The sequence below is a fragment of the Leptodactylus fuscus genome, chromosome 8 (genome assembly GCF_031893055.1).
Source record: "Leptodactylus fuscus isolate aLepFus1 chromosome 8, aLepFus1.hap2, whole genome shotgun sequence".
In the NCBI taxonomy this organism is placed as follows: domain Eukaryota; kingdom Metazoa; phylum Chordata; class Amphibia; order Anura; family Leptodactylidae; genus Leptodactylus; species Leptodactylus fuscus.
In genome coordinates this window covers 45,333,356-45,354,334 of record NC_134272.1, presented here as the reverse complement: position 1 = coordinate 45,354,334, position 20,979 = coordinate 45,333,356, and the positions used below count along the sequence as shown (strand labels likewise).

General features: G+C 44.7%; 1 protein-coding gene across 1 annotated transcript in view; it reads right to left on the bottom strand.

Moving 5' to 3' along the window:
* Positions 1-20,979, bottom strand: part of TMEFF2 (transmembrane protein with EGF like and two follistatin like domains 2) — a 482,652-nt gene that overhangs the window by 9,694 nt on the left and 451,979 nt on the right. The window lies entirely within an intron of this gene.

Below are 20,979 nucleotides of genomic sequence, written 5' to 3'. Positions count from 1 at the left end.
GTGTGTGTGTGTGTGTGTGTGTGTGTGTGTGTGTGTGTGTGTGTGTGTGTGTGTGTGTGTGTGTGTGTGTGTGTGTGTGTGTGTGTGTGTGTGTGTGTGTGTGTGTGTGTGTGTGTGTGTGTGTGTGTGTGTGTGTGTGTGTGTGTGTGTGTGTGTGATGTGGTAAGACCTTCCAAAATTCACTTTTCTAGCCCTTAACATGAGCCCTTCCAAACAAAGTTACATGACCTTAAGCTGAGCTACCAGCAGAGATTGAGGCCCTTGGCATGAGTAGAGCCTTGCACCAGCAGTGTTTTTGGCACTTAGGGTGAGTTGAGCCTTGTACCAGCGTGTGTCCCTTAACATCAGGCGGGCCCTAAGTTCTGCGCTTTGCACAAAAGTTCCACATTAACTAGGCTGAATGGTACAAAGATTAGTAGGCCCGAGAACCAGGAACAGGTCTTGCAATGGCTGTCGGATAACGCTTAAAGCACATTGTCCACCAGCCAGTCAGCCTCTACCTCCTCTTACCCAACAGTCTTGTCCTCCTTCCACCCAAAATTCCCAATCTTCTCAGAACAATAACCCCAACTGTCCCTGCTCCCCAGAGCTGTTCTCCCTTCCTTTGACTGTACCGCAACCTGCCCCTCCATTTCGCGATTCCACGGACCTAACAGACGAGTATCTGTGTCCAGATGCTCAAACACTAGAGTCTCCTCCATTCCATCTCCGGTCGATTTGGTGGCGGATGACCAGCAACCCACCCTCATCGACGACGATGAGACGCAGTTGCTGTCAGGGCAGCCAGTTGACATGCGCATTGTGCAGGAGGAGGAGGCGAGACAGGAGTTGGAAGAGGAGGTGGTGGACGACGAGGACACCGACCCCACCTGGACAAGGCAGATGTCAAGCTGGGAAAGTAGTGTGGATGTTGAGGCAGGTGCAGCACCAAAAAGGGTAGCTAGAGGCAGAGACATGTCCAGAGGCAGAGGTCAGCTGCTTTGCCGAAGCCAGGCCAGACCCGGAATGTCCGAAGATGTTCCCTTTTGTACCCAGCCCAGAAAAACTCCCCCATCGAGGGCACGTTTCTTGAAGGTGTAGAGTTTTTTCAAGGAATGCGCCGAGGACAGATATAGTGTCGTCTACACAATTTGCCTCCCGAAATCGAGTAGGGGCCCTGAGAAGAGCAACCTGTCCACCACTTCAATGCACCGTCATTTGGAATCCAAGCAATGGAATCAGTGGCAGGCAGCAACGGCAGGACAAACGTCGCCCGCCGTTCATGCCACTGCCTCTGCTCACAGTGCTGGCGATGCACTCCAGAGGACGAGCCAGGACATCACTTCATCTGCCTCCGCCACTTTGTTGACTTCTCCCTCATCCTCCCCTGTTTCTGTCTTATCTCCTTCTCCTGCACCATCAAAGGCACCATCAGGCGCTTCTTTACAACAACCCACCATCTCTCATACATTGGAGCGCCGGCAGAAATACACCGCTAACCACCCACCCACGCAAGCCTAGAACGCCAACATCGCTAAACTGCTGGCCCAGGAGAGGTTGGCGTTCCGGCTTGTTGAAACTCCCGCCTTCCCGGACCTGATGGCAACTGTGGCACCTCACTATGCCGTCCCTAGCCGTCTCAACTTCTCCCGGTGTGGCGTCCCCGCCTTGCACCAGCACGTGTCACTCAACATCAGGTGGGCCCTTAGTTCCGCGCTTTGCTGCAAGGTCCACTTGACCACCGACACTTGGACAAGCGCCTGTGGTCAGGGATGCTGCAGTGCTTATCTTTAATGACAGGCAGGGTGAATGTGGTGGAGTCTGTTCCCCGGGTGCAAACTGGGGTGGCCTATCTCCTCTCCCAGGCCAAAATTCATGGCAGGAGTAGACTGAAACCCTACGACGCTGCAACCTCCACCACAGCTACTAGCGGCAAACGCTAAAACACTGGTGTGGGGAGACGTCAGCAGGCGGTGCTGAAGCTCATCAGCTTGGGGGACAGACAGCACAGTGCCTCCGAGGTCAGGGATGCCATCCTGGCTGAGATGGCATTTTTTTTTCCCTGCTACACCTGGGGCCTGGCATTTTTACGCCTGTGATAATGGCTGGAACCTGGTAGCGGCTCTGGAGCTTGCCAGCCTCCAACACGTTCCATGTTTGGCCCACGTCTAACCTAGTGGTGCAAAGTTTTTTAAAAACATACCCAAATGTACCGAAGCTACTGTTGAAAATGCGGCGCTTGTGCGCCCACTTTTGCAAGTGCACAGGAGTCGCTGCTAGCCTAAAAACACTCTAGCAAGGCCTACATCTGTCCAAACACAGGCTGTTGTCCGTCATTCACACACGCTGAAACCCTACAATACCATATCTTGAGCAGGGTGTGTGAGCTGCACAGACCTTTGATGGAGTTCCATCTACAAAACCCAAGGGTTCCTCAAAGTCAGCAACCAAAGTTTCTGCACCATGAGTTTCCAGGGGTGGCAGAGTTATGGCTAGGGGAAGAGGCATGGATAGGGATGATGTCTAGGGGCAAAAGCAGTGTGGATGTGGAGGCAAGCTAAGCAGGAAAAACTGGGGGTACAAGCTAAGGCATGGACTGGGGTGATGTCTAGGGGCAAAAGCAGTGTGGATGTGGAGGCAAGCTAAGCAGGAAAAACTGGGGATACAAGCTAAGGCATGGACTGGGGTGATGTCTAGGGGCAAAAGCAGTGTGGATGTGGAGGCAAGCTAAGCAGGAAAAACTGGGGGTACAAGCTAAGGCATGGACTGGGGTGATGTCTAGGGGCAAAAGCAGTGTGGATTTGGAGGCAAGCAAAGCAGGGAAAATGGTGGCTAGAGGCAAAGGGATGTCCATAGGCAGCAAGGGCAAAGATGCAAAACTCTCCCGTTTCAAGAATTTTCCTGACTTGTTTCCCCACAAAACATTCCTGGGAGGAGGGCTGAAACACCACCCTCCTCCTCCTCCGCTGTTAGATTTACCCCAGCTACGAGCTGAAAACGCTGCAACACTGGTGTGGGGAGACGTCAGCAGGCTGGGCTGAAGCTCATCAGCTTGGGAGACGGACAGCACACTGCCTCTGAGGTCAGGGATGCCATCCTGGATGAGATGGCAATTTGTTTATCCCCGCTGCCCCTGGGGCCAGGTTTTTTAGCTTGTTGGAGGGCTCTGGAGCTTGCCAGCCTCCAACACGTTCCATGCCTGGCCCACATGTTCAATGTAGTGGTGCAATGATCTTTAAAAACATACCCCAAATTAGCTGAGCTAAGGGTGAAAGTGCGGCACTTGGACACCCACTTTCCCAAGTCTACAGTACCTGGAGCTAGCCGCAATACACTCCAGCAAGGCCTACATCTGCCTGAAGCACCTACTGTTGTGCGAGGTCACCACACGCTCTAACCCTAGATACCGTATGTTCAGCAGGGTGTGTGAGCAGCAGAGACCTTTGATGGAGTACCAGCTACAAAACCCAAGGGTTCCTCAGAGTCAGCTCCCTCACTTTCTGCACCATGAGTTTCCATGGGTGGCAGACTTATGGCTAGAGGCACAGGCATGGATAGGGGTGATGTGTAGGGGCAAAAGCAGTGTGGATGTGGAGGCAAGCTAAGCAGCAAAAACTGGGGGTACAAGCAGCCGGTGACATCATCACTGACAAGCACAGCTGTCTGTCAGCTGACAGGCTGACTTTCACCAAAATGAACAGACAATGGATAGACTCATCATATACATGTCAGTTACATGACAAATTTAGTGCAATTTGCAAGTCCAAGATGGTTTGGAGATCTGCGGAGAGGAATCTCACCACCTCTTGCGGGTGCCATCATTTGGAAGGCAAGCCCTGGGCTCAGTGGGTGAGAGCAAGCGCAGGATAATCGTCGTTTGGCCTGGCGGCCACTGCCTCTTCCACTGTTGACAGGGCTGGCGCTGTAGTCCAGACCAGGAGCCAGGACACCTCCACATCTGCCTCTGACACTTTGGGGAGTTCACCCTTATCCTCACCTTTTCCTGCCATTTCTCCTTTTGCCCGCGCCATCATGCGCCTCTTCCCAGCAACTCCCCATCTCCCAAGCCTTTCATTTCATGCTAAAGTACAGCGCAACCCACCCACATGCCCAAGGCTTCAACGGCCTCATCTCAAGAAATCTGGCCCAGGAGATGTTGGAATCCCGGCTGGGGGACACTCTGCCCTTTTTGGGCAGAGTGTCTACTGCGCCACCGCACTGTGCCGTCCACACCAGCACTTTCCCCCAAACATGAGGCGGTCCCTAAATTCAGCGCTTAGCCCTAAAGTTCCATGTGACCAGTTACGAATGGACAAGTGCATGCGGACAGGGACGCTACCTTTCAATTTGGGCACAGTGGTTGAATGTAGTTGAGGCGTGGACCGGGTCGCAAAATGTGGTGGCCTGACTTGTCTCCCCACACAACATTCCTGGGAGGAGGGCTGAAACACCACCCTCCTCCGCTGTTAAATTGACCCCAGCTACGAGCTGGAAACGCTGCAACACTGGTGTGGGGAGACGTCAGCGGGCCGTGCTGAAGCTCATCAGCTTGGGGGCCAGACAGCACACTGCCTACAAAGTGAGTCATGCCATCCTCGATGAGACGGCAATGTGGTTTTTGCCACTGCACCTGGGCCCAGGCATGTTGTCATGTGTGATAATGGCCGTAACCTGGGATTGGCTCTGTAGCTTGGCAGCCTGCAACATATTCCATGCCTGGGCCACGTTTTTAACTCATTGCTGCTAATCTTTTGAAAAAGGTACCCCAATGTTCCTGAGCTACTGGTGAAAGTGTGGCGCTTGTGCGGATAGTTTTTAAAGTGTATAGTTGCCGCTGCTAGCCTCTATGCACTCCTACAACGCCTGTACCTGCTGGAACAACGGCTGTTGTGCGACGTCTCCACACTGCTGGCACTAAACATATCATGTGTTGAGCAGAGTGTGTGAGCAGCACAGACCTTTGATGTAGTTCCAACTCCAAAACCCTCGGGTTCGTCAAAGTCAACTCCCTCAGTTGCTCAACCATGAGTGGCCATGGGTGGCAGACTTATGTGAAATCCCATCCCATCCATTGCACTGGACACGAAACATTAGCATGCGCTCAGCACAACTTCGGATATGGCAGATGCGTTAAGCAGGGTGCAGGGTACAACACAGACCAGGCCCGAGCACCAGGAACAGGTGTTAGAAATACTGCAGCATCTGCCATTTCCTTCCAATTTTGGGGTTTTGGACCCGCCACCGACTTGTCTGGACCTAAGTGGGGATCATGAGACACAGTTGCCATCAAGGCAAGCTGTGGTCATGTGTGGTTTGCAGTAAGGGGGCAGTGCGCAATTGGAAGAGGAGTTGGTGGATGACGAGGCCACCGACCCCACATGGACAGGGGTGATGTCTAGGGGCTAAAGCAGTGTAGATGTAGAGGGAAGCTAAATCAACAAAAAACCTGGGTAGAAGCAAAGGCATAAACTGGGGTGATGTTTAGGGGTGAAAGCAGAGTAGATGTGGAGGGAAGCTAAGCAGCAAAAACAGTGGGTAGAAGCAAAGGCATGCAAAACTCTACCCTGTTGGAAGACTTATTCCTAGGTCTGGAACACGTTAATGGCCCCCCTGGACAAATTACTGCCACTCAGGGGCCTAGTGTCACCAGGAGGGACAAGTATAGGCGCATGTTGTGGGAATACCTGGCCGACACCAGCTCTGTCCTCTCCGATCCCTCTGTGCTCTACAGCCTAAACTTATTTTCTCATCTTTTTTTCTGAACTGCACATCTCTTGCCTGCTTCCTTTGGGATCTTAGAAATGGTGGTCCACTTCCACAGATGGTAACTTCAATAGACAGTGTAACGGGAGTAGCTGAGGGATCGCTGTCTTAACCACTTTTTGGCACAAAATTAACTTCCAAAGCCAAATATGGTGCAAGTATATGATGCAAGGACACCTACACACCTATCTCTGACACATTGGGGAGTTCACCCTCATGCGCCCTTTTGGCCTGCACCATCATGCGCCTCTTCCCAGCCACTCCACATTTCCCAAGCTTTTCATTGCAGGCAGAAGTACAATACAACCCACCCCCATGCCCAAGCCTGTAACAGCCTCATCGATAAACTGCTGGCCCTGGAGATGTTGGTGTTTGTTTATGCTTCTGGAGACCCAGGCCTTCCGTCAGCAGATGGCAGCTGGGGCACCTCCCTATGCTGGGCCTAGCCGTTACTACTTCTCTTGGTGTGCTGTCTCTGCCTTGCGCCTGCATGTGTCCCATAACATCAGTCGGGCCCAGAGCTCTGCGCTTTGCTGCAAGGTCCACTTGACCACCGACACATGGACAAGCGCCTGTGGTCAGGGATGCTGCAGTGCTTATCTTTAATGACAGGCAGGGTGAATGTGGTGGAGTCTGTTCCCCGGGTGCAAACTGGGGTGGCCTATCTCCTCTCCCAGGCCATGGCAGGAGTAGACTGAAACCCTACGAAGCTGCAACCTCCACCCCAGCTACTAGCGGAAAACACTGTAACACTGGCATGGGGAGATGTCAGTAGGCCGTGCTGAAACTGATCAGCTTGGGGGACAGACAGCACAGTGCCTCCGAGGTCAGGGATGCCATCCTGGCTGAGATGGCATTTTTTTTTCCCTGCTACACCTGGGGCCTGGCATTTTTGCGCCTGTGATAATGGCTGGAACCTGGTAGCAGATCTGGAGCTTGCCAGACTCAAACACGGTCCACGCATGGCCCACGTTTTCCAACTTGTTGGTGCCATGTTTCTTTGAAACCTACACCATTGTGCCTGATATACAGGTCAAAGTGGGGCCATTTTCGTAAGTGAGAACTAGCCTCTGCTAGGCAGAAAACATTCAGAGCACACTCCTCTCATCTTCGCACCGTTGGCTGGCGGAGGAAGACGAGGGGGTTGGAGTGGCATCTGATGTCCCTATCCCACACGAGGCTAGAGGGTGCACTTCAGTGCATCCCATTGCTTCACCACAAATGGTGTGAAGGGGAGTGGAAAATGGAGGAAATGGAGAGTGACCCTTACAGTTGGGGCCAGCAAAGGCATGCCAAGTAACACACTGGCACACATGGCTGACTTCATCTTGGGTTGCTTTTCAACACATATTTCACATCATGAAGAACAAATAATACTGGATTTTTTCAAGCCTCGAACCCCGGTCTAGGTCTAATGTCTGTTCCTTTCTTATATTAGGGGAGAGGGAAAAAAAATTACTTCAGTGATACGTTTAGCGTACATAGACTGACTATTAATGTGTATCCCACTTAGTGTTGTTAGGGTTACACACCGTCACAACCTGGCTAAAGCTTCTATAGCTGTTAATAAAGTCAACATAACTTTACGGTATCCAAAAAGACAGCTGGTACCGACAGAGAGCAAGACAAATGTCACCCAAAGCTGTGAGCTCTGAACACCCACAGTGACTTTGGCGTCATCACCATTATAAGGGAGTGGGTGGTAATAAATAACTTGGCAGTGCCTAAAACCCAAAAAGCTTATACAACTATATTTACATTAAGATACACAAATGAAACTTTTCAGTAGCATGTCATGAGACAAGCTGATAAGCTCTTCCTTTGTGCAGTGCTATTTGAAAGTTAAACGCTGCCTTTATTTTAATTCTGGAGAAGGTGCAGACATTAGATTTAGAACATGTTGTCTTCATTGTCCAAATCCTCTATATAGGTAACGCGTTTTTCGGGCCGAGCTGTCTGGGAACGAGCTGGTGCAGCACTGACAACCTGGGTGAATATGGCAAGAGCCTGAGATGTAGGGTGAATGAATCCCCAAATTATTTGTGGAATTCCCAGTGAGACAATGGCACTGTATACCAGTATTAAAAATTGTGGGTGCACATAACCCCCATATATTCTTTGAATTCCCAGTCAGACAATGGCACTGTATACCAGTATTAAAAATTGTGGGTGCACGTAACCCCCATATATTCTTTGAATTCCCAGTCAGACAATGGCACTATATACCAGTATTAAAAATTGTGGGTGCACATAACCCCCATATATTCTTTGAATTCCCACTCAGACAATGGCACTGTATACCAGTATTAAAAATTGTGGGTGCACGTAACCCCCATATATTCTTTGAATTCCCAGTCAGACAATGGCACTATATACCAGTATTAAAAATTGTGGGTGCACATAACCCCCATATATTCTTTGAATTCCCACTCAGACAATGGCACTGTATAGCAGTATTAAAAATTGTGGGTGCACGTAACCCCCATATATTCTTTGAATTCCTAGTCAGACAATGGCACTGTATACCAGTATTAAAAATTGTGGGTGCACATAACCCCCATATATTCTTTGAATTCCCAGTCAGACAATGGAACTGTATAGCAGTAGCAAAAATTGTGGGTGCACGTCACCCCAATATATTCTTTGAATTCCCAGTCAGACAATGGCACTGTATAGCAGTATTAAAAATTGTGGGTGCACATAACCCCCATATATTCTTTGAATTCCCAGTCAGACAATGGCACTGTATACCAGTAGTAAAAATTGTGGGTGCACATAACCCCCATATATTCTTTGAATTCCCAGTCAGACAATGGAACTGTATAGCAGTAGCAAAAATTGTGGGTGCACGTCACCCCAATATATTCTTTGAATTCCCAGTTAGACAATGGCACTGTATACCAGTAGTAAAAATTGTGGGTGCACATAACCCCCATATATTCTTTGAATTCCCAGTCAGACAATGGCACTGTATACCAGTATTAAAAATTGTGGGTGCACATAACCCCCATATATTCTTTGAATTCCCAGTCAGACAATGGCACTGTATACCAGTATTAAAAATTGTGGGTGCACGTAACCCCCATATATTCTTTGAATTCCCAGTCAGACAATGGCACTGTATAGCAGTATTAAAAATTGTGGGTGCACGTAACCCCCATATATTCTTTGAATTCCCAGTCAGACAATGGCACTGTATAGCAGTATTAAAAATTGTGGGTGCACGTAACCCCCATATATTCTTTGAATTCCCAGTCAGACAATGGCACTGTATACCAGTATTAAAAATTGTGGGTGCACATAACCCCCATATATTCTTTGAATTCCCAGTCAGACAATGGCACTGTATACCAGTATTAAAAATTGTAGGTGCACATAACCCCCATATATTCTTTGAATTCCCAGTGAGACAATGGAACTGTATAGCAGTATTAAAAATTGTGGGTGCACGTAACCCCCATATATTCTTTGAATTCCCAGTCAGACAATGGAACTGTATAGCAGTAGCAAAAATTGTGGGTGCACGTCACCCCAATATATTCTTTGAATTCCCAGTTAGACAATGGCACTGTATACCAGTAGTAAAAATTGTGGGTGCACATAACCCCCATATATTCTTTGAATTCCCAGTCAGACAATGGCACTGTATACCAGTATTAAAAATTGTGGGTGCACATAACCCCCATATATTCTTTGAATTCCCAGTCAGACAATGGAACTGTATAGCAGTAGCAAAAATTGTGGGTGCACGTCACCCCAATATATTCTTTGAATTCCCAGTTAGACAATGGCACTGTATACCAGTAGTAAAAATTGTGGGTGCACATAACCCCCATATATTCTTTGAATTCCCAGTCAGACAATGGCACTGTATACCAGTATTAAAAATTGTGGGTGCACATAACCCCCATATATTCTTTGAATTCCCAGTCAGACAATGGCACTGTATACCAGTATTAAAAATTGTGGGTGCACATAACCCCCATATATTCTTTGAATTCCCAGTCAGACAATGGCACTGTATACCAGTATTAAAAATTGTGGGTGCACGTAACCCCCATATATTCTTTGAATTCCCAGTCAGACAATGGCACTGTATAGCAGTATTAAAAATTGTGGGTGCACGTAACCCCCATATATTCTTTGAATTCCCAGTCAGACAATGGCACTGTATACCAGTATTAAAAATTGTGGGTGCACATAACCCCCATATATTCTTTGAATTCCCAGTCAGACAATGGCACTGTATACCAGTATTAAAAATTGTGGGTGCACATAACCCCCATATATTCTTTGAATTCCCAGTGAGACAATGGAACTGTATAGCAGTAGCAAAAATTGTGGGTGCACGTCACCCCAATATATTCTTTGAATTCCCAGTTAGACAATGGCACTGTATACCAGTAGTAAAAATTGTGGGTGCACATAACCCCCATATATTCTTTGAATTCCCAGTCAGACAATGGCACTGTATACCAGTATTAAAAATTGTGGGTGCACATAACCCCCATATATTCTTTGAATTCCCAGTCAGACAATGGCACTGTATACCAGTATTAAAAATTGTGGGTGCACATAACCCCCATATATTCTTTGAATTCCCAGTCAGACAATGGAACTGTATAGCAGTAGCAAAAATTGTGGGTGCACGTCACCCCAATATATTCTTTGAATTCCCAGTCAGACAATGGCACTGTATACCAGTAGTAAAAATTGTGGGTGCACATAACCCCCATATATTCTTTGAATTCCCAGTCAGACAATGGCACTGTATAGCAGTATTAAAAATTGTGGGTGCACGTAACCCCCATATATTCTTTGAATTCCCAGTCAGACAATGGCACTGTATAGCAGTATTAAAAATTGTGGGTGCACATAACCCCCATATATTCTTTGAATTCCCAGTCAGACAATGGCACTGTATACCAGTAGTAAAAATTGTGGGTGCACATAACCCCCATATATTCTTTGAATTCCCAGTCAGACAATGGCACTGTATACCAGTATTAAAAATTGTGGGTGCACATAACCCCCATATATTCTTTGAATTCCCAGTCAGACAATGGCACTGTATACCAGTATTAAAAATTGTGGGTGCACATAACCCCCATATATTCTTTGAATTCCCAGTCAGACAATGGAACTGTATAGCAGTAGCAAAAATTGTGGGTGCACGTCACCCCAATATATTCTTTGAATTCCCAGTCAGACAATGGCACTGTATACCAGTAGTAAAAATTGTGGGTGCACATAACCCCCATATATTCTTTGAATTCCCAGTCAGACAATGGCACTGTATAGCAGTATTAAAAATTGTGGGTGCACGTAACCCCCATATATTCTTTGAATTCCCAGTCAGACAATGGCACTGTATAGCAGTATTAAAAATTGTGGGTGCACATAACCCCCATATATTCTTTGAATTCCCAGTCAGACAATGGCACTGTATACCAGTAGTAAAAATTGTGGGTGCACATAACCCCCATATATTCTTTGAATTCCCAGTCAGACAATGGCACTGTATACCAGTAGTAAAAATTGTGGGTGCACATAACCCCCATATATTCTTTGAATTCCCAGTCAGACAATGGAACTGTATAGCAGTAGCAAAAATTGTGGGTGCACGTCACCCCAATATATTCTTTGAATTCCCAGTTAGACAATGGCACTGTATACCAGTAGTAAAAATTGTGGGTGCACATAACCCCCATATATTCTTTGAATTCCCAGTCAGACAATGGCACTGTATACCAGTATTAAAAATTGTGGGTGCACATAACCCCCATATATTCTTTGAATTCCCAGTCAGACAATGGCACTGTATACCAGTATTAAAAATTGTGGGTGCACATAACCCCCATATATTCTTTGAATTCCCAGTCAGACAATGGCACTGTATACCAGTATTAAAAATTGTGGGTGCACGTAACCCCCATATATTCTTTGAATTCCCAGTCAGACAATGGCACTGTATAGCAGTATTAAAAATTGTGGGTGCACGTAACCCCCATATATTCTTTGAATTCCCAGTCAGACAATGGCACTGTATACCAGTATTAAAAATTGTGGGTGCACATAACCCCCATATATTCTTTGAATTCCCAGTCAGACAATGGCACTGTATACCAGTATTAAAAATTGTGGGTGCACATAACCCCCATATATTCTTTGAATTCCCAGTCAGACAATGGAACTGTATAGCAGTAGCAAAAATTGTGGGTGCACGTCACCCCAATATATTCTTTGAATTCCCAGTTAGACAATGGCACTGTATACCAGTAGTAAAAATTGTGGGTGCACATAACCCCCATATATTCTTTGAATTCCCAGTCAGACAATGGCACTGTATACCAGTATTAAAAATTGTGGGTGCACATAACCCCCATATATTCTTTGAATTCCCAGTCAGACAATGGCACTGTATACCAGTATTAAAAATTGTGGGTGCACATAACCCCCATATATTCTTTGAATTCCCAGTCAGACAATGGCACTGTATAGCAGTATTAAAAATTGTGGGTGCACGTAACCCCCATATATTCTTTGAATTCCCAGTCAGACAATGGCACTGTATACCAGTATTAAAAATTGTGGGTGCACGTAACCCCCATATATTCTTTGAATTCCCAGTCAGACAATGGCACTATATACCAGTATTAAAAATTGTGGGTGCACATAACCCCCATATATTCTTTGAATTCCCAGTCAGACAATGGCACTGTATAGCAGTATTAAAAATTGTGGGTGCACATAACCCCCATATATTCTTTGAATTCCCAGTGAGACAATGGCACTGTATACCAGTAGCAAAAATTGTGGGTGTATATAGCCCCAATTCTATTGCTAGGGGACTTGCAGGGTATTTCTGAGGTGAAGGTGGGGGGGCACACCGTTGGAACGGGGATTTGGGGTGTATATATGGGGTATACGGGAATACACTGTCAGTGTGTTCCATTCAGGATCCTGGGAAAGCTGGGTTGCGGCGATTGAGCCCGTCAGTGCCACGTTACACTGACAAGCTTCTCCCTGGAATTGAAGTTATATGTAAGCCCAATATATTCTTTGAATTCCCAGTGAGACAATGGCACTATATGGCAGTAGCAAAAATAGTGGGTGTATATAGCCCCAATTCTATTGCTAGGGGACTTGCAGGGTATTTCTGGGGTGAAGGTGGGGGGGCACACCGTTGGAACGGGTATCGGGGGTATATATCGGGTATACGGGAATACACTGACAGTGTATTCCATTCAGGATCCTGGGAAAGCTGGGTTGCGGCGATTGAGCCCGTCAGTGCCACGTTACACTGACAAGCTTCTCCCTGGAATTTAGCTCTTATAAGAGCTGTTGGTTGTCTTCTCCTTCCTATCCTAGCCTGTCCCTGCCTACCCAGAATCTAACCCCTAGCTAACTGGACGGAAACCTCCGTCCTCGGTGAATTGCAAGCTCAGAATGACGCGAAGCTGGGCGGCGCTGTTCTTTTAAATTAGAGGTCACATGTTTTCGGCAGCCAATGGGTTTTGCCTACTTTTTTCAACGTCACCGGTGTCGTAGTTCCTGTCCCACCTACCCTGCGCTGTTATTGGAGCAAAAAAGGCGCCAGGGAAGGTGGGAGGGGAATCGAGTAATGGCGCACTTTACCACGCGGTGTTCGATTCGATTCGAACATGCCGAACAGCCTAATATCCGATCGAACATGAGTTCGATAGAACACTGTTCGCTCATCTCTATTAATAAGCAAAAATCCATTCAGATAAACTCCAAAATCTTGTAGAATGTCCTCCCAGAAGTATGTGAACTACTTTAGCTTCAATGGGGAGGGTAACATACTCAATATTAATTCCTAGAGATTTAGAATGAAATACTATAAAAGCTTTTGTAGATGTAATGTGTTACACTTTTGTCCATATAGTGTATTTACAAAGGCAGGAATTTACTAAAATATCTATGTCAGAAACTGATGTTAGAAAGATGCCACCATACATGCACAGAAAAAAAGTGACTTTCTGTTATATTAAGCTGCTTTTGTCACATTTTCAATAGCAGGTGAATCTCGGAGGGAGGGGGTGTGAGTAGCTAAGAATCAAAAATGTAGTAAAATTCATGGGAAATGGACAAATTGTCAAACTGGTGCATTTCATTCCAGCCTGTCTGAGGTTAAGACCCTATTGGAGGAATACATATTTCATATTGTACTGAAGACACTGGAGTATTGCATCTCTTTTCCTTTTTGTATAATTTATAAAGCTAATAGAAACAGGGAAACAGGGTGGATTTACCATTGGGGCAACCTGTGCTATGTAAACAACTAAGCTATTGCAGACTGCTGCACCTAAAAAGTGGCTAAAAATACACTATTTTGGTGCACTATGGTGAATATCAACCCTAGCACCCCACTTGTCACTTTTTTTCGAAAGTGACTGGAATGGGCTGGAATCTAGACAGGCTAGGGCATGGTTCGCCAAATGAACTATTATTCATGCATTAAAACTGGCGTGAGTTACACCTCAATTCTACTCCAGTGCCTGATGGACATACATTTGAGGTGAGGAGTATGTACATGCACAAGACTTATTCTTGAGGGCGGGTTCACATCTGCGCCTGGCCTCCGCTTTGTGGGTTTCCGTCTTCTGCCTGAGAAACTGGACTCGAGACGGAAACCCGGCAGTTAGTGTCCACCCGTGAGCATCTTCTGGTCTCCACGGCCAAACCATTTTTTTTAACCAGACACAAAGTCCTGCATGTCTGAAATGGTTTTGCTGCAGAGACCAGAAGACGCTCACGGGCGGTCACTAATGAATGGGTTTGAAAACTGACTGCTGGTTTCCGTCTCCTGTCCAGTTTCTCGGGCAGAAGACGGAAACCTGGAAAGCAGAGACCGGGCGCAGGATTGAACCCGCCCTAATTCTGGCACATCTTGTGCCTTTCAGGGAAGGAATTAAGAATGCCGTGAGAAAGTCTTAATAAATTTTATCCAGTTATTCTGTATCAGAACAGATATAGGTCAAAGTCTCTAAATACAATATTAGTACAATAATGGAGTAGTAGGTGCTCCATTAAACCATATGTTTATAAAATGTGGCATTAGAAGTAGAGATGAACGAGTAGTATTCGATCGAGCAGGTATTCGATCGAATACTAAGGTATTCAAAATACTCGTACTTGATCGAGTACCAATCACTATTCGAATGGAAAGATTCGATACAGAACCAGCGTTGATTAGCCGAATCAACGCTGGTTCTTCACCTACCTTTAGAAGTCTTCTCTGTGCAGCGGCCCCGCAGCATCTTCCAGCTCTGAATTCACTCTGCCAGGCATCGGGCCTGGGCAGAGCCGACTGCGCATGCCCGCACTACAAGAAAATGGCCGCTTTGACTGTAAGCGGCCATTTTCTTGTAGTGCGGGCATGCGCAGTCGGCTCTGCCCAGGCCCGATGCCTGGCAGAGTGAATTCAGAGCCAGAAGATGCCGTGGGGACGCTGCATGGAGAATCTAGCCCGACCCTCACTCGTGGACTTGGTAAGTGTAATTTGATCAAATGTTGCCTACCCCTGAAACGAGCATTTCCCCCCATAGACTATAATAGGATTCGATATTCGATTCGAGCAGTCGAATATTGAGGGGCTACTCGAAACGAATATCGAGTATTTAACTACTCGCTCATCTCTAATTAGAAGGTAGTTTCATAACTTCACCTTAATTGCTAAGAGAACTTCTGGATTAATGAGCAAAAGTGTCCAAAATCTTATATTACAGACTGCTTTATGAGAAGATCATGTTAGGGTTCTAGAATTTTCTGAGATACTATGAAACATTTATATGTTACTCGATCGCTATCCATAGCATATGCACTGTGCTAGCACATTTAATAGAATGTGTGCTCCTAGTAATTTGCTTTAATTTTCATGATTTCTTTGCCTTTCACTTTATAAATATTGTAGACAGTTAGAATTAAATATTCAGAATATTATGGAATATTTATTTGTAGGACACGCGATACATGGTCTCCCTTTTAGCACAAGCGGTGTCATGTCCTACATTATTTCATATCCCAACAGTACTATTCCCCAGTGACTTCAAATGCTGCACTTGGCAGAAGTATAAAACCAGTCATGTTAATAGAAACTGCCAGGTGATATCTGCAACAAGATAGCACTGTAGTTTGCTCTAAGGCACAAAACAGAATGGCAAAAAATGTGACAGACATTAATACGTTGTAACCAATTAGAGGAACTTATTTGCGCCTGGCATTATAGCAGCTACTGTAGCTGCCGCAATGAAAATATGGGATACAAACAGCAGTTGTTTAAAAATAGTTGTTATTTCAAGGTTTTTTCATATATAAGATCTGTTTCATATTAGGTTATCTTCATGTTAAACATCAGTCTACATAGCTGAATATAACCATTAAAACCCATTGACCTGATTTATGCCAAAAGGGTGTCTTTGTGACGTGCATTTAGGGAATAAGTGTCAGAATTTGTTTCTGTCGTACTGAAAGGCAAAGTCAACAACGCTTCTCATTACAGAGCCATTCCACAGAGACGTGTATATTGTACAACAGGGCTGACCTTAGGGGCGCACAAACTCTTTGGTCCCACAGAACTTACAGTATCAGTATCTGTGTTTGTCAGAAAGCACAAACAGGAATCTGAATATTTCTCATACAGTAGTATAAATGACACATTGGATACCACGCTTATGAGATTACTTAGTTTACTTGGTCAGTATATGTTGAATTATTTAATTGCCACTATAGTGTGCACAAATGAGTCAACATATAAATCATGAAGAATATTTATCCTCTGTCCATGGCATAACACTCAGATCGCCATCGAGCTCAAGAACAGGGCTGTTTTACCCTTACCATACATGCATTCTGAGTATAGGCTTATTTCTTGTAGGACGCGATGCATCCATCCTCCCATTCAGGAAGAGTGACAGAGATAACCAAACTACTGCATTTGGGTATCTCTGGCACCCCCAATGAAGTGAACAGGAATGTGGATGCGCCTGCTCAGCACGTCATGCCTACATTCAGCCTGAATGCACAACAAGGGTAAACCTACATTCTTACAACTGGTGGAGGACTTAGACCCTTGCCATTCAGCTATTTATCCCCTATCCTATGGATAGAGGATGCATATTCTTCATGTCATAACTCATTTAAGTTTTGCTAGGTACTAAAAAGGGTCTCGTAGCAAAGGACACTGAATGTGTAAGTCAGTAGGCAGACAGCTGAGAATTTATTGATATGTAATGTGCATTCTGCTTGCTGTGTGAAATAGTAGTTAAAAATCAGTCCATGGTCAGGTGATAGCAGTATCGGATACACGCAACTATTACCTGACACACATATGCAAATTATCATTAAGTTTTGCCAACAAAAATCAAGAAAAAAGTAGGTTTTTTTCCAGTTTAATGGGCTTTATTAGACAGAACTTGAAGGTGTATTTCTTGAAGAAAACGACTTCATCAGACCTCATTGACATAACATATTCGACCAACTCAGTGCTTTTACTGCTTTATGTACCTGACAACAACATGATCAAATGTGGTCAAAATTCATAAAGATTCAATAAATAATAATATATACACACATATGTATATGTAGTGAAACCTGTCCTGAAAACTGCTCTTTTTAGAAGACACCTTTCTTAGGACGGGTTCACACCTGTGTCTGGTCTCCGCTTTGCAGGTTTCCGTCTTCAGCCCGAGAAAATGGGCAAGAGACGGAAACCGGCAGTCAGTTTTCAAACTCATTCACTTGAATGGGTTTGAAAAGTGTCCGCCCGTGAGCGTCTTTTGTATCTCCCTGGCGAAAACTTTTTTTTTAACTGGACACAAAGTTAGACATGCAGGTTTAAAAAAAATAACGGTTTTGCCGCAGAGACCAGAAGACACTCACGGGCGGACACTGACTGCCAGGTTTCCATCTCCAGTCCAGTTTCTCGGGCAGAAGACAGAAACCCACAAAGCGGAGACCAGGCGCAGGTGTGAACCCACCCTTAAAGACCAATTTTTTCAGTGACTGATTTTTCTCTCATTATACTTTGTAGCTGCCTCTCTTTAAACTAAATCCAACTAAATATTACTTTTTTGAACAAACTTTTCTGTGTGAACCCCTTATACTGTAAGACCAATATACGAATATACATAGCTCTATGTGTGCTGTATCACTGGACTGCAGCAAGTGAGAGACTTGTAAGGGTAAGGTCACAGAAAGTTTTTTGCAGCGGATTTTTAAGGTGGAATGCGACTAAAAAACTGCCTCCCAACTCTCCTATTCATTTCAATATATGAGGGGAGTTCAATATATTCTCGGTATAGACATGAAGGAAAAAGACGAAAATTCTGAATAAATTTTATTTTTCAATGTAGTCCCCCATAACCTCAATACACTTGTTTGATCTTGAAACTAACTTTTCAATACCCTGTAAAAAATAATTTTCCTATTTGTCCAAAAAATCATTACTAAATTGCCCCGATACTGAGAATACATTGACATCCCCCCGTATATCTTGGGTAGAGTCAAAGATTATTCTACAACAGTATACTTGTGAGACTGGGAAAAATATACAGCCATTACCGGGCACTGACAGGTTTGTATGTCAGACATTGGAGGTTTACATTCAGCAATTGCATTCAGACTTCCTTGATCTATACACCAAATGTAAAATAAGAAATGTATTTGTAACAGAGACTGCCTTGTACACAGTAATTGCAAAACAAGTAATAAGGCTTTATTAAGACGATCTTATTACGTTATGTGCTGGAGCCATTTAGCTTCAGAAACCAGTTCATGTTCCTTTGGTATAATTTATTACAACACCCATTTTCATATCCATTGCACCATTGGAGGATGCACATCATTTATGTAGACGCATACTCTCTGCTGAGACAAGCACCAGCTATGAACTGACGAAATCTGAATAATCGGTTCATAGCTGTCGTAGATTTCCAGCCAATTTGATGCCAGTTTTATGCTGTGAATGGGATGTAACTAGCAAAGACTGGGCCCCATAGCAACCTTTTCTTTTACCCCTCCACAGCATAGTGCCAACCGTCTGTCCCCTGTACAATACAACTGTAACATCTCTGACTGTTCGGGTCACTGCACCACCCTCTGCTCGCTTGCTGCGGTGCAGGAGGTGTGTGCAGTTTAATTCCTTGCTTAGAGTTTTTGGTTGCACTGTGTGAACACAGCTCTTGTTCTGCAATTGAATTTCCACCATACCTGTCGTCTGCCCTTGTTTGCCTCTGTTCTTGAAGTGGTTCATTTTAGCCTTGCCCTGTGATTGACAGCCTATCCACCTATCAACTCCAGGGTGGGTTCTCTCTCTCTATTTATTCTTGGCTCACATTCACATTGGCGCTTGCTATTGCCTTGTGCATGCTGGCTTTTCTCTTGCTGTTTATTCCTGTATTCTGATTCTTGACCTCTGGCTTTCCCTATAGACTTACTCTTTTGGATATAAATTTTGACACTCCCTTGTTGTTGCTTGTCTTGTCCACGTTTTGTGTGTCACGTATTTAGGAAGGGTTTTGTCGACAGTTGTCGCCTATTACCTAGGACAGGACCGGAAAGCAGGAAGGGACAGTGGGGGGTTTCAGACCAGGGCTTATTGTCTCTTGTGTCCCTTCCTCCAGGGTTCATCAGCAGCTACTGGGGAATTGTCATCCTAGCAATTCCCTAACAACAACACCCCATTTACACACATTATAATGTTCCAAAGTGGCCTCCAGACTGTATTTAATGTCACACAGTATTATTTTCCATAGCTGCCATTCACATAATATAATGTCATATAGCAGACCCTCTGCAAAGTATAATGTTCCATAGTGGCCCCTGCACACAGTATAATGTCACATAGTGGTCCCTCCACACAGTAAAATGTCATATAGCAGACCCTCCACACAGTATAATGTCCCACAGCGGCCCCTCCACATAATATAATCTATAGTATCCCCATAGCAGCCCCTCCACACAGTATAACGTTCCACAGCGGCTCCTCCACATAATATAATGTCCCATAGCGGCCCCTCCACACAGTATAGTATCCCCATAGCAGCCCCTCCACACAGTATAATTTCCATAGTGGCCCCTCCACACAGTAGTATATCCCATTGTGTCCCGCTAAGCTCACAGGGCCTGTGGCATCCACTACAACCGCTACAGCTGCTACGTTGGTACTTATGCCACTGGGTGTGAATCATGACACATATGGCAGGAAAGTGATGTGGGTGGGGCAAAAAAGTGAGTTGTGAAATTTTCAACAGTTTATCAGTTTCAATATTTAACCCTGCAAGTAATCTACATTTATTTGCCATTCTTCACTTTATCATTTTTGAAATCATGAGAGGCATTTGTTAGTGATAATTTCATTGAAAAATATGATCTTATATGCGCAATACTTGACATCTTGAAAGTTTACCATTTTGATTTGATGAGTTGAAAAGATTGGAATTAGAAAATCAACTTTGCATTTCTACCTTAATAGACAAGACAACTATTAGTGTATACTGCCTCTAAGTACATGTACATAGGTTTGACATAAACTGATATGCTTTGAGAATGATGCTGCAGTAGGTCTCTTTTTTATAGCTGAAATATATAAAAGAGAAGATTTTCACAGAGAATTTTATGGTGAATAGGAAATAGTCCAAACATGTAATGGATTTTGGACAACATCTAAACCATGAATTATTTTGATAAGGCAAGTTGCCTTGTGCTTCCACAGAGAGATTGCTGGGCTTAAATCTCAAGTAATTCAGGTTTTATTATTGTGAACATTTATAAAAGGACACTAAAATCTTGGAATTTCCAAACTTTAGAATTTGCAGTCTACGTAAAAATGATCTGTATGTTCCATCTGGACAATACTTCCATCTATTCTAGCAGGACTGTACTTATTTTAATACAGTTAGACCCATTGTGTCACCAAATGAATTTGACTTCAGGTTACTCATAAAGGCTAAGTGCTCCCCTAGTATTTACCCTTTAACTACCATATGAGGATCTATATTTTACTATAGGAACACCACAGGGTTTCTTCCTCGTTCAGTAATAGCTGGGAATTCTATGAAAAGAATATGATAATAATTTGCCTAGTCTAGTGCCACCTTTTGAAAGGTAGCTCCCTATAGATCAATGTCTGGTTTTGTATGACATTTTGTATTGGCTTTATTCCCAGATTAAGTCACTAAATTTCAGGAAAAACAGGCATTGTTCTATATAGTG